The sequence below is a fragment of the Ruditapes philippinarum genome, unplaced genomic scaffold (genome assembly GCF_026571515.1).
Source record: "Ruditapes philippinarum isolate M1 unplaced genomic scaffold, ASM2657151v2 ctg2531_1_1_1_1, whole genome shotgun sequence".
In the NCBI taxonomy this organism is placed as follows: domain Eukaryota; kingdom Metazoa; phylum Mollusca; class Bivalvia; order Venerida; family Veneridae; genus Ruditapes; species Ruditapes philippinarum.
Window position 1 is genome coordinate 127,222 of NW_026866987.1, and position 11,922 is coordinate 139,143.

Here is an 11,922-nt window from a genome sequence, read left to right on the forward strand (position 1 = left end):
GATTTTTAACAGGAAAGTTTTTTCTATAATACATATAAGGAAAATCATTGATCCCCAGTGATGGACCAATTTTGACCCTAGGGCTTGTATTTGAACAAACTTGGTGGACACTTAATAGAAGATGTTTCATGCTTGGTATCTAAGCACTAGCTCTTTGGGGTTTTTAAAAGAATTTTTTGTAATTTTTTACTAAATAAATTTAATGAAAATCAACGAACCCCCTGAGGCGGGGCTAATTTTGACCCAGGGCTTTTATTTGAACAAACTTGGTAGACACTTACTAGAAGATAATTCATGCCAAATATCTAAGCTCCAGCTCTTTGGGTTTTTTAAAAGAATATTTTTTTAGTCTTTCGTTTGGTTGCCATGGCAACCAGATTTCTGCATAGAATTAATTTTTTTTTTAACAATTTTTAAAGGTGACCACCAAATGCCTGTGAAGTTTGGATGAATTTGGCTTAGTGGTTTATAAGGAGATGTCGTTTAATGTAAAAATAAATGGACGGATGACAGAGGGACAATGGACGGACACCAGACGAATTGTGATCACAAACGCTCACCTTGTCACTTTGAGACAGGTGAGCTAAAAACAATGTTATATTGCTAGCATTCTAATTATATAATAAACACAATATTTGTCAGCATGTTTGTTTTAAAATTCCTGTGAAGTTTGGAAGAATTTGGCTTAGTGGTTTATAAGGAGATGTCGTTTAAAGTAAAAATAAACGGACGGATGACAGAGGGACAATGGATGGACACAAGACGAATTGTAATCACAAACGCTCACCTTGTCACTTTGAGACAGCTGAGCTAAAAACAATGTTATATTGCTAGCATTCTAATTAAATTATAAACACAATATTTGTCAGCATGTTTGTATTTAAATCAAACTAAATAAAAAGACAATGATATGAACTTATTTAGAAAAAAAAGCTTCTTTTTTATAATTAATAAAAGTTTGTTGCACAAGATGATATTTCTTTTTATTTCCTTTAAATGCGTTCGTTATATCTGTGTTGTGCTATGTACGAACTTAAATATAATCATAGGTTTTGCTTTTATATTTCAAATGTCGTTATGCTTGTCTTTAAAGGTTATGCAAAAGGGTTGTATAAATTTCAATTTTTGGAGAAGAAAATCAGCAATAATTTTATATATACAATTTTGCAAGTAAATTTGAATGACATGCCCACAGACCTTTCAAATCAGGCAATCAGGATTTGTCTGAATGTTAGTCATCGGTCTGTAGTGAGATTTCGTTAAATCTTTGTTTTTATAATAGTCTGTTTAGTGATATTAGTAAAAACTCTGAAAAACGGACCCTGTCCGGACTTGACCAAAAGTCCGGTTTTCAGAGGATTCCGGTTTTCAGAGGTTTTATACATTATTGATAATTGTTGTGTTTGAACAATGACTTTGTTCAATCATTTTGTATTTACTTTTCAACACTTTTGTCTAAGTCATATTTTAATTTCTGTTTGCAATAAATGTCTTAAGTAATTTTATTACGCAAATCCATGTTCAATGCATATAGTTCAGAAAATCAGAAATTAAAACAACATATTGTCTGAAAGATATCTTTTTTAATTGGCTTTTGAATATGTAATTTATAGAACTTAGTATTACTGTTTTGCATATATAGAGTCTAATTAATATCCAAACAAGGATAACTTCAAAGTCAAAATTTTAAGCAAAATAGGAATCATTTAACAAAAGTTTCTCAATTCTGCTAGACATTTAATATTTAAAAAAAACAACAACAAATTTACAACATTTTGAAAAACCATGCCCATACAGGGAAAGACACAATCATGATGAAAGAGCTTTAATTGTCAATAAGAAATTAACACACACTGACAAGTGTTTTCACACCTGCATGTTACAAAATAAACGTAACTTCAACATGTCGAATCTTCAACGGCATTTAGATACCCAGCCTTCTTAAGAAATCCTTGCTTTACTTAGAATATTGCTTATTCACTTATCAATCCTTCCCAAAAAGCTAATTTGCTCCTTTGAAGTTATTGATAGATAGGAAATGTCCAATGCTATAAGTAGTATGTAAAATATTCATAACAATAATGAGAAGTGGAAACCTTTGAGCTCATCGAATACTGCTATTTTAACATGTTTTGTCGGCTCGTTTTTTCTAAGTCCAGTTTGGTCTAGTTTAGGGTATATTAGGAGTCATGCAGGATTGTGTGTTTTGTTTTCATAAAAATGGTCGAATTGTCGTGTCGAATCCGATAACGCCGTTCTTTTTAAAAAACGTCGCTTACATATATAATTTGTAATATCTGTTATATAATATAATTACTGTTGCAAAAAAAAAATTGTATCACTTATATTAAAATATTTCTCCGACATACTACAAAAGTAGGAATAAAGAAATATAACGCTCGATAAAATTAACAAACTTTTATTCAAGGAATAAAGAAAGAATAAGATCCAATTTTACAAATTTTTCCTTTGTATCATTAAATAGTATTTAAAAAACTATACTATCTTCAAATTTGATAATAAACAATATTAAACATTGCTATGCAGTCTCTTTGTATATATAATAAACATATATAATATAATATATAATAAACATGTGTTGACTTCACACGAAGTAATCTGTAGAAATGTAAAGTTTAAAACTCTTCACATTTATATTGTCATTAAAAAATTGCATTTTTTAAAGAAAAGACCAACTTTGATCGACCAGTAATAGTGAACGAAGCTTCCCATACATAATTTATTTATACTAGTTAGACATATTCATTAAGAATTTTATAGATTTCAATAAATTCCTCTGTTTAAAATATTTACTCAATGATGAGCATGGTATATCTTTATTTTCTAATAAAATTACAAATAACAAAATTAATACAAGATGATATATAAAATGTATCTCTTTTAACGACCAAATATTTCACATCTCAGTTCTCATAATAATGTCTCAATAAACCAAAAGGTAACGGGGTGTTGAAGATAGCATCACCATACTACATATGTTAAGCATGCATTTACAAACATATAAAGCAAATAAAATGTAAGTAAATGAAAATAGTAAGAAAACGTTAGAAAAATAGTCCACAAACATTCTAATTCACGTTTTCATATCTGTCGTGTATTAATTATATCGAGGGATGGTATTTTTACTGTTACTCAAAAACGCATGTGTTATTTATTTTATTACCCCGAACAAAAATACTGTGATGATCTGAAATTGTCAACTAAATCTAACTGTAACAAAAATAAACCAAGAGTCAAGTGCTGTGTGTCGCTGTAAAATGTTGCCCCGTACTTCACTTCAGTGTTGTTATATTTTTCTGGTCCTTCGGGATCATTGATGCCATCACTATTAAGTGTTGAGAATTGAGTACCGCTCAAGCCGGTGCTAGGGGGCGTGAGGGATGTTGCACATTTTCATTATCCCTCATGTACAGACTCAATCAAACCGAGTCTGCAATATTTATGTAATTTTGTTGTGATTAATGCTTCCGAGGGATCACTTTGTTACCGGATTTTTAACAATAACTAAAATGTCCTTACCTTTTAAGTTTTAAGTGTACTTAAGGCCTACTTGAGAAGTTTAATTTTTCCTATATTCTTGAAGCAAGTGGTCATAAACAAACAATACGCTGTGTTTTATTTAGAAAACAAAACACTAATACTAATCCATTTATACGGTTATGATCTGTGAAATCTGATCCTTCTGTTTCCAGAATATTCTTCGGATGGTTTTTGATAAAATAACGATGATATCCTATGTCTGTCCACCATATCTGTAACGTTTCACTTATTAAAATTGTTAAATAATCCTTTGTTGCATGTTTAATTGTCTGCATGTTCCAGTTTGACACATAATTATTTACATTACAATTACTTCCGTTGAAAACGGATGTTTCCTGTTGACTATTCAACAAAAAGATATTTAATACGCGAAAGGCACTCTAGGGTGCAAAGAACTAAATTTCATCAGAGTAATATTTACTTCGGCGATGCCCTATCGTCGAAAATAAGAATGAATCGAGAAAAAAATGGCGGCCATTATATTTCATTTCATTTAGAAAATAGACCACGTGACCAGATTTTAAACTGTTAAAAAATACTGTTACCTATGTAACAGTACAAAATTCGTAGTCACGTGGTACACTTGCAATAACAGTAAGAATAACTCCCAGAGGCCTATGGGAAATTAACATTACGAAAAAAGTGAGGGGTAATAATACAAAATTCTAAGTCGCGTGGTACACTTGCATTACAGTAAGAATAACTCCCAGAGGCGTATAGGAAATTAATATTACGAAAAAGTGAGGGTAATAATCATTTTTATTCTATTGTTCATAGTTGAACAAAAAAAATTCAAATTTCATGTTTATAGTTTGTTTAACCTCTAACGAACAAAATGACAAATGCCACATTTTAATACGTTTACTTACCTGTATAAGGGGCGTCAATGGCATTGTGTTTATGGTCGTAGACATAAAAACCATTGTCCTCGCCGCTGTGAGTTCGAATCCCACTAAGGGCTTTTAATTAACTCTTTGATTTAGTATAGCGATGAAGCTAACAACCTACCTACGAAACGTCAGTCAGCCAGTTCGTGACGGGTGTACCTTGTTCTCCGCCTGTAAAGTTGGAAAGTCGCCATATGACATTTACATTGTTGATGCTACGTACCAAAGCAAAAAAGCTTTTCACTAAAATGCTTGCGAATAAACAAGATTTACGAGTTCTCTTTGGGTGTTCATCCACGGATATCATGTAGTTTTCACCATGCAGTTTAAACTGTATCCATACGTGTATTCTACATTCCTGGCAAATATTAACAATTCACTTGGTGCGTCTGTTAGTGCTTGTATATATCTTAAACCTTCAAGAAAAAGAAATGACGGAATGTTAGGAAAAGCAAAATTATCTTTATTATAAAGGTTCGTCTTTAAGTAAACAAAATTTCGAAACGTTCAAACATATTTATATCATTGCTTATAACATGTAAAAAAAATCTTATGAAATCGTTATAAAACCATCTATTTGACATTGAACATATGAAAAACACTTGTTCTACGTTTAACATTAACCGACATAAGTCTTTTAAATTACTGATATTCAAAAATTACCGCCCAAAAGAGAAGGATATTTTTGTACGCGGGAAGAAAAATTCAAAACACAATACTTAACCAGAGATGGATCGACATCACCGAACCCATTCTCATACGCTTCAAAGATTTGAATGAATGACGTTTTACTTTCTTTCTGCACTTGGATTAACTTTTATAACAAAACTAAAAGAATTTGTTAGTGACAATTCAAATTTCCAAATACTTTCACAGAATGTATTAAACAGAACAGTTCTAGAAGCTTTCAAAGCAAGATACAATTATATCTGTAAGTTATATTAAAATTCAATCAAGTTATAACTTAATTACATAAAACATTAAATATGCGGGATTGTTTTTCAAACTGCAGGTTTTTAACGTGTTTTTTATAAATCATTTATAAACAAATTTGTTAAGGCGTAGTTCCTTTGGTCAATGTGTTTGTCAAATGTTTATTGTTTAACAAATGGTAAAATGATAGTAAAAAGCATGCTGTACAGTGCTCGTAAAAGTAGCTGTTGCAACGTCAAAGGTTTGTAGGTGTATCCATGGATAAGAAATACTATAGATTCATCTTCTACAATGTATATAATTCAAGCATTGTCAACAAAATCTGATTCTGTTAGAATGAGGAAATATTATAAGCTATTAAGCTTTTTGACAGGTTGTTTGGCCCTATATATAAACGGTTGTTCGAATATATAACCGAACAGCTTGACTAGGTTTATATTTCAAACAAACGTTTATAAGGTAATATAACCTGTGAAAAAATTAAAAGGAATTTGAAATGCGGCAAATTTCCCTTTTTAAAGCAGAAACGAAATTTCTTCGTAACTTGACAGAAGTTGTGTATATAAAACTATATAAAAATCTAGAAACAAAGTGATCCATCGGAAGCATAAATCACAACAAATATACAAGAGATCGCAGACTCGGTTTGATTGAGTCTGTACATGAGGGATAATGAAAATGTGCAACATCCCTCACGCCCCCTAGCACCGGCATGAGCGGTACTCAATTCTCAACACTTAATAGTGCTGGCATCAATGATCCCGAAGGACCAGAAAAATATAACAACACTGAAGTGAAGTACGGGGCAAATTTTTACAGATGCCACACAGCACTTGACACTTGCTGTTGTGAAGTATAAAATTCTGGAAACAAAGTGATCCCTCGGAAGCATTAATCACGACAAAATTACAAGAGAATTGCAGACTCGGTTTAATTGAGTCTGTACATTATTATAAATGTCACGATTATCAAATGTAAAACGACGTTAAAATGTATAGTACTGATATAGGAAATATTATAAGACAGAGTAGGTTTTAACAGAAAATCAATTTCCAGGATATTGCGATCAAAACAGTAACCACAAGAGTGTTAACAAGTTTATTTTTTTATGTTTAGCTCCTGTGACCTACCTTTTGATCTGAGTTGACCCTTGTTCGAGCTCATCCGAGCAATTACCTATACAAGCATCCTGGCAAAGTTTAATGACAATTGAGGCAAAAATGTGACCGTTAGAGAGAGTGTTAACAAGGATTTTCTATTTTAAGCTCCTGTGGCCTAGTTCATTCGGGATGACCCATGTTCGAATACATCCGAACAATCACGTAGACAAGCACCCTGGCAAAGTTTGATGATGATTGAGGCAAAAATTTGACCGCTAGAGTGTTAACGAACAAATGTGTACGGACGACGGACGATGGACATCCAACACTCCTAAAAGCTCACCTTGAGCTAGCTCAGATGAGCTAAAAAGGTTTCCAATGTTGGTTAAATCATTGTCATGTTTTAGAACTTAACGTCAAACCGTCTTCCTTCAAAGACTAATTATTGTTGGAGGTATGGTACAAACGGAAATGGAAATGAATTATTGAATATGTCTCACTTTTGAGTTTAAGGTAATCTGTTCCAAGAACAATTCTGTTTGAAGATAAACTATTCTTACCTTATTAAGTTAAGTTAAGTAACATTGGAAAAATGATAGAAAAAATTTATCTTCGTTAAAATAAAACCGTTATACGGGGTGTACCTTGTTGTCCGCCTGTAAAGTTGGAAAGTCGCCATATGACATTTACATTGTTGACGCTACGTAAATAAAACTTAAACCAAAGCAAAAAATCTATTTGAGTTTAAGTTAAGTTAAGTAACATTGGAAAAATGAAAGAAAAAATTTATCTACGTTAAAATAAAACCGTTATATTCAATTAAATGTGAGTTCTACAATACTCTTACTTAGTATATGAATTTAAAACTTTTTATCCCAAAGACAAGTGCCTATTTACTTTGAATATATACACAAGGGAAGCAACTCTTTATAACTTATTGTGCTGTACATGCAGTAGGACCCCCTCCGTGGTCGAGGGGTTAGAGTCGATGACTTCTAATCCAGTTACCTCTCTGGCGTGGGTTCGATCCCCGGGAGATGCTTTGGTAGTTTAGCGCGGAGGAAGGTAGTCTAGTACTGGTGTAACTCTCCAGGAACGATGGATAGGAAACTACCCGCCTATATGAATGAAATACTGTTGGAAAAAGGCGTAAAATGAAACAAACAAACAAACAAACATGCAGTAGAAATTAACAGAGACTTTAAAGAAATAAGTATTTAAAAAAAAAATAAAAAAACTTCTATTACACCAATGTTAGACGAGCCGGAAAGTTAATATCGACCCTGAAATGAACTATACTCTCGGGGCCATTTTTTATTTTGCAAGCCGATTATCATCTTCCGGACCGACACTGTCTAATGGCGTTAAAGCTATAATTAGCGTTAAACTAAAGGAATGTCAATAGAAAAAGGCACTTCCCTTCTTATTTTCAATGAGTGACGAGTATTTGAATTGTATTGAAATTCGTATAAGTTCATTACTAAATGTACTGAACTCTTAGAATAAAACAATACTTTGCCCGCATAATATGCTTTTATTCAATTCGTTAGATAAATTCAGAACTTCACTTAATCAATATCCTCTATAGTAAAACTGTAATGGTAAAGGGGAACTTACAAAGTTATACGCAATGGATGCAATCGGATAATTCTTCAAAGCTTCTGATGCGTGCGCTCTGTAGGAAGACCAGATTAGAAGAGGCAGAAACTCGCGCAACATTTTGGATATTGTGGAAGTCGGGACTTATCTTCCTTTGACATGTCAAATAACTGTCCAAGGTTCTCCTTCTCTTACATTGAAACCATAAAGAGAAGGAACTTTCTTGATAAAAAAAAGTCGCATGAAAATATCATGACGTCACAATCGCGTTTTTCCATGTTTAACCATGGCCTAACAGATAAATTTGAAGAAAAATAGTTGATTTGTAGACTTTTTGATTTTTTTTAACCCATTACTTCATGAGCATTTTGTGAAAAATGGCTGTTTTCATTGGAAAGTCTCCCGTTACAAGTACAAATTGCTATAAAACTATAAAAACTGCTTCAATACATGTACCAATCAAACTTGGCACAAATGTTGACTGAACCATTGCCTTTGCAACAATATGCTCACGCTTAAATTTCCTTTTACCATGGCAATGAGGGGACATCTCAAAATTGCCAAAAAACACTATTTTGCGTTGATTTGTTCCATCAAAATTGACCTCAAAGCGCTGCAACTTCTCAAAGGAGTCAAATGCTTTTCAGCATTTGTTACACGTTACCTTATGATCGATCTGGGGTCATTTTTAGCAGCAGTGACCTTGGCCTTGATCACCGACATCTGGATAGCAATCCCAAGCTACCTCTTGATAAAAGCTACATAGATGGAAGGTCCAACGCTAACTAAGTTATTGAGCGGAATCTGAATTATATATTTTTATTAACAGTAACATTGATCTTGGTCACATATACCTCGGTAGCAATTCCAAATTGTGCCTTTTTATTTGCTAGCCAAGCTTGGTGTCAATAGGCCGAAGCAAACTCAAGTTATTGAGCAGAAATTGAACCTCTATCTTAAACAACAGTGACATTGACCTTAACCGCAGACACCTTGGCAGCAATTCCAAGCTGCCTCTTGATAAGATACCCACACACATTGTTTGGCGTCAATAGGTCAAAGAAAAGTCAAGTTATTACGCGGAAACAAAAAGATGATGTCCACCTGATCGCCCGTCGTCTTCAGCATTACAATAACTTTGTTAATAAAAAAGTAATGTAAATCTTTATCACTGTATAACTAGATATCTTAAATATTCTGTCCATCTTTAAAACCTGCAGACAAAACAAAATATGTTATTCTAGGGATAATTTCAAAATAGGAAGTATGGACTGAAAAGAGCTTGAAGAGTGTAGTCAATAAGCAGACGGCATTGATCGAATATGTAGAATCAGTCATCGTCAGTGGCCTTAATAAAGGGTAAGTTATGATATTTTTGTTATAAAAAGGTATTCATATAAAATGAACGTTTAAAATGTCCAACACGTTGAAAAAATTATAGCCTCTAAGTTATTTCATTTTCTTTTAATGAGGGTCTGGGTCATAGTTGTGTATGTTCTGCATGTATGTCTCATATGAATGACGTTATTTAAACCAGCCAGCGCGCACATCATTTGTCTATGTATCATCCATTAGCATCCTCCTACATTTAAGTAGCTCATAAACCGTTAATTCTTACAAGGTATGCGTTTTTCTAGAATATGCATATTTAAATAGGCAGGCGGATCAAGTTGCACTCGATTATTGCACTGCAGGACACAGATAAACAACAAGTTTGCATTGCCTATTTTCAGTGAAAGACTTCGTACTACTTTACTGCAGTTACTTAGTTAGAGGGAAGGTTTTCCAGACTAAATAATGACTTGTTTATAAGATTATTTGATATAATTTTCACTGCGCAAATGCATGATATCTCTTGCTGTACGCTAACAGATGTTACTTTATGAGAAAGCAAACAAATTATACACATGATCTAAATATCAGGCGAAAATATGTAGATTGTATATAACTGTTTATAAGAATTCATTGTTCAGTCCTGAATCCACTGACCATTCCTGCTGTGATCAAGGCCTTTTAAGCTACTTTTTGAAAAGTTCATTGAATCAAAATAAGACATAATATTATGATGTGGCAATTTGGAAAATATTAAAAAATAAACGAACAAAACCGCCGCATGTATCACATTAAAATTAATTTGTTTATTTATTTTTATTATAGTCTGATCTATACATACATATACCATTAAAACCGTATACATACAGTAAATTGTATAGCCATTCTTTTAAGAATTATAACAGACTGTTATAGTTTATAAGAGGGGCAATTCCACAGTCCATATTACAGAGATCTATAATATCTACTGTAGATTTACCTCCCTTATTTACATAATTATACACATTTACATGGCAATTTGAACACATCATAATATCTCTAAGACATTATATATAAAACATCATATTCCAAGCATTGAGTGTTATACTTAAAATAATTAAAATGTACTAATATTTATACCTACAACATAACTGTATGAGTAATTACATTAGGGTTGTTAATATTAAAATGGAAGAATGAAATCTCATTACTGTACTAAACCCTAAACGGTTGTCTCCTTATAAATGTACTAATATCATCTATTCATACTTATTATATTTTGTCTTTATACATTCTAAAAGTTTGATAACAACCACTGACCTCAACTTAAAATCTGCCATAAGAAATTTGTTAATAAAATACTGAATTTTGTAAATGTGGCACTATTGCGCATAATAAAAATGTCTTTCAAAATCATATATCACTCATGGTCAGACCATGGATGGACTGGTCAGTGGTGATTATCAAAACAGCAAGATAAAAAATTTTAGTTGGTTTAAAAATACTTTTATAACATTTATACAATAAAAGTTCTTTTGCTATTAAAATGTTTATTTTAGGCTGGAGGTGAGACACACACATCATCAACTTCAAATTTTTGAAATTAATACTGTTTGTCCTCACCCTCCACCTAAAATGAAGCAATTAAAATATATATTTATTGGTACAAAAATTCTCTTCTAACATTAAGTATTTCGTAGCAGGATTTTGCAGTATATTTGACAATATCATCATTTGACAAGAGGAAGCAAAGCTTGGCAATAATATTATAAGAATTAAACAAAGTACAATTTTTAGCAGCATTTTCAAATAATTTATTGCGAATATGTATGTATGATAGTTTAATGTGTCATAATTTTACGTAGTGACACAATAGTATGGACACTTTCATTATAAATATTTTTATGAAATTCGAAGAACGTTTATTATGACATTTCTTTAACAGTAACACTTATCTCTGTCTTAGCATTACACACATTTTTAAATGTTCAAAGAAGGATGAAGGTATGCAAATTAAAGCTAGATGAGCGTGTGTTCTACTTTCTTAGTTGCATATAGCATGACTTATCCCCAACATGTTAAAGTGTACTTGATACAACAATATGCAGTGTAGTACACAATAACGTTTTTTGTTGTTGTTGAGATGTTTAGAAAACCATCATTGATTTAAGATATAAATACATGATGTCATAATCATCATATGTCTATCATTTTTGTACTTTATCTACATAGATATTATATATCTTTACATTCAGTTGAGTTTTGTTTTTGGTTTGGTTTTCTTTTTTAACAGTTTCTTAGTAAGTGCGCTGTACAAAAGTCAAAGTTTATACTTTGAATATGATCGTATTTTCAAAAGAGACACCAGGTCAAAAGCAAAATAGAAAAAATAGGAATTCCTAAAGAAAGTCCAAAACGGCAAAATTGAAATTTTGCAGGCTCGGTTTAATTGAGCCAGTTTATGGACGGTACTGTCAAATGCAAACTACAGTCCACGTCCCTGAGCATTGGCTTAAGCATAATTCAACATT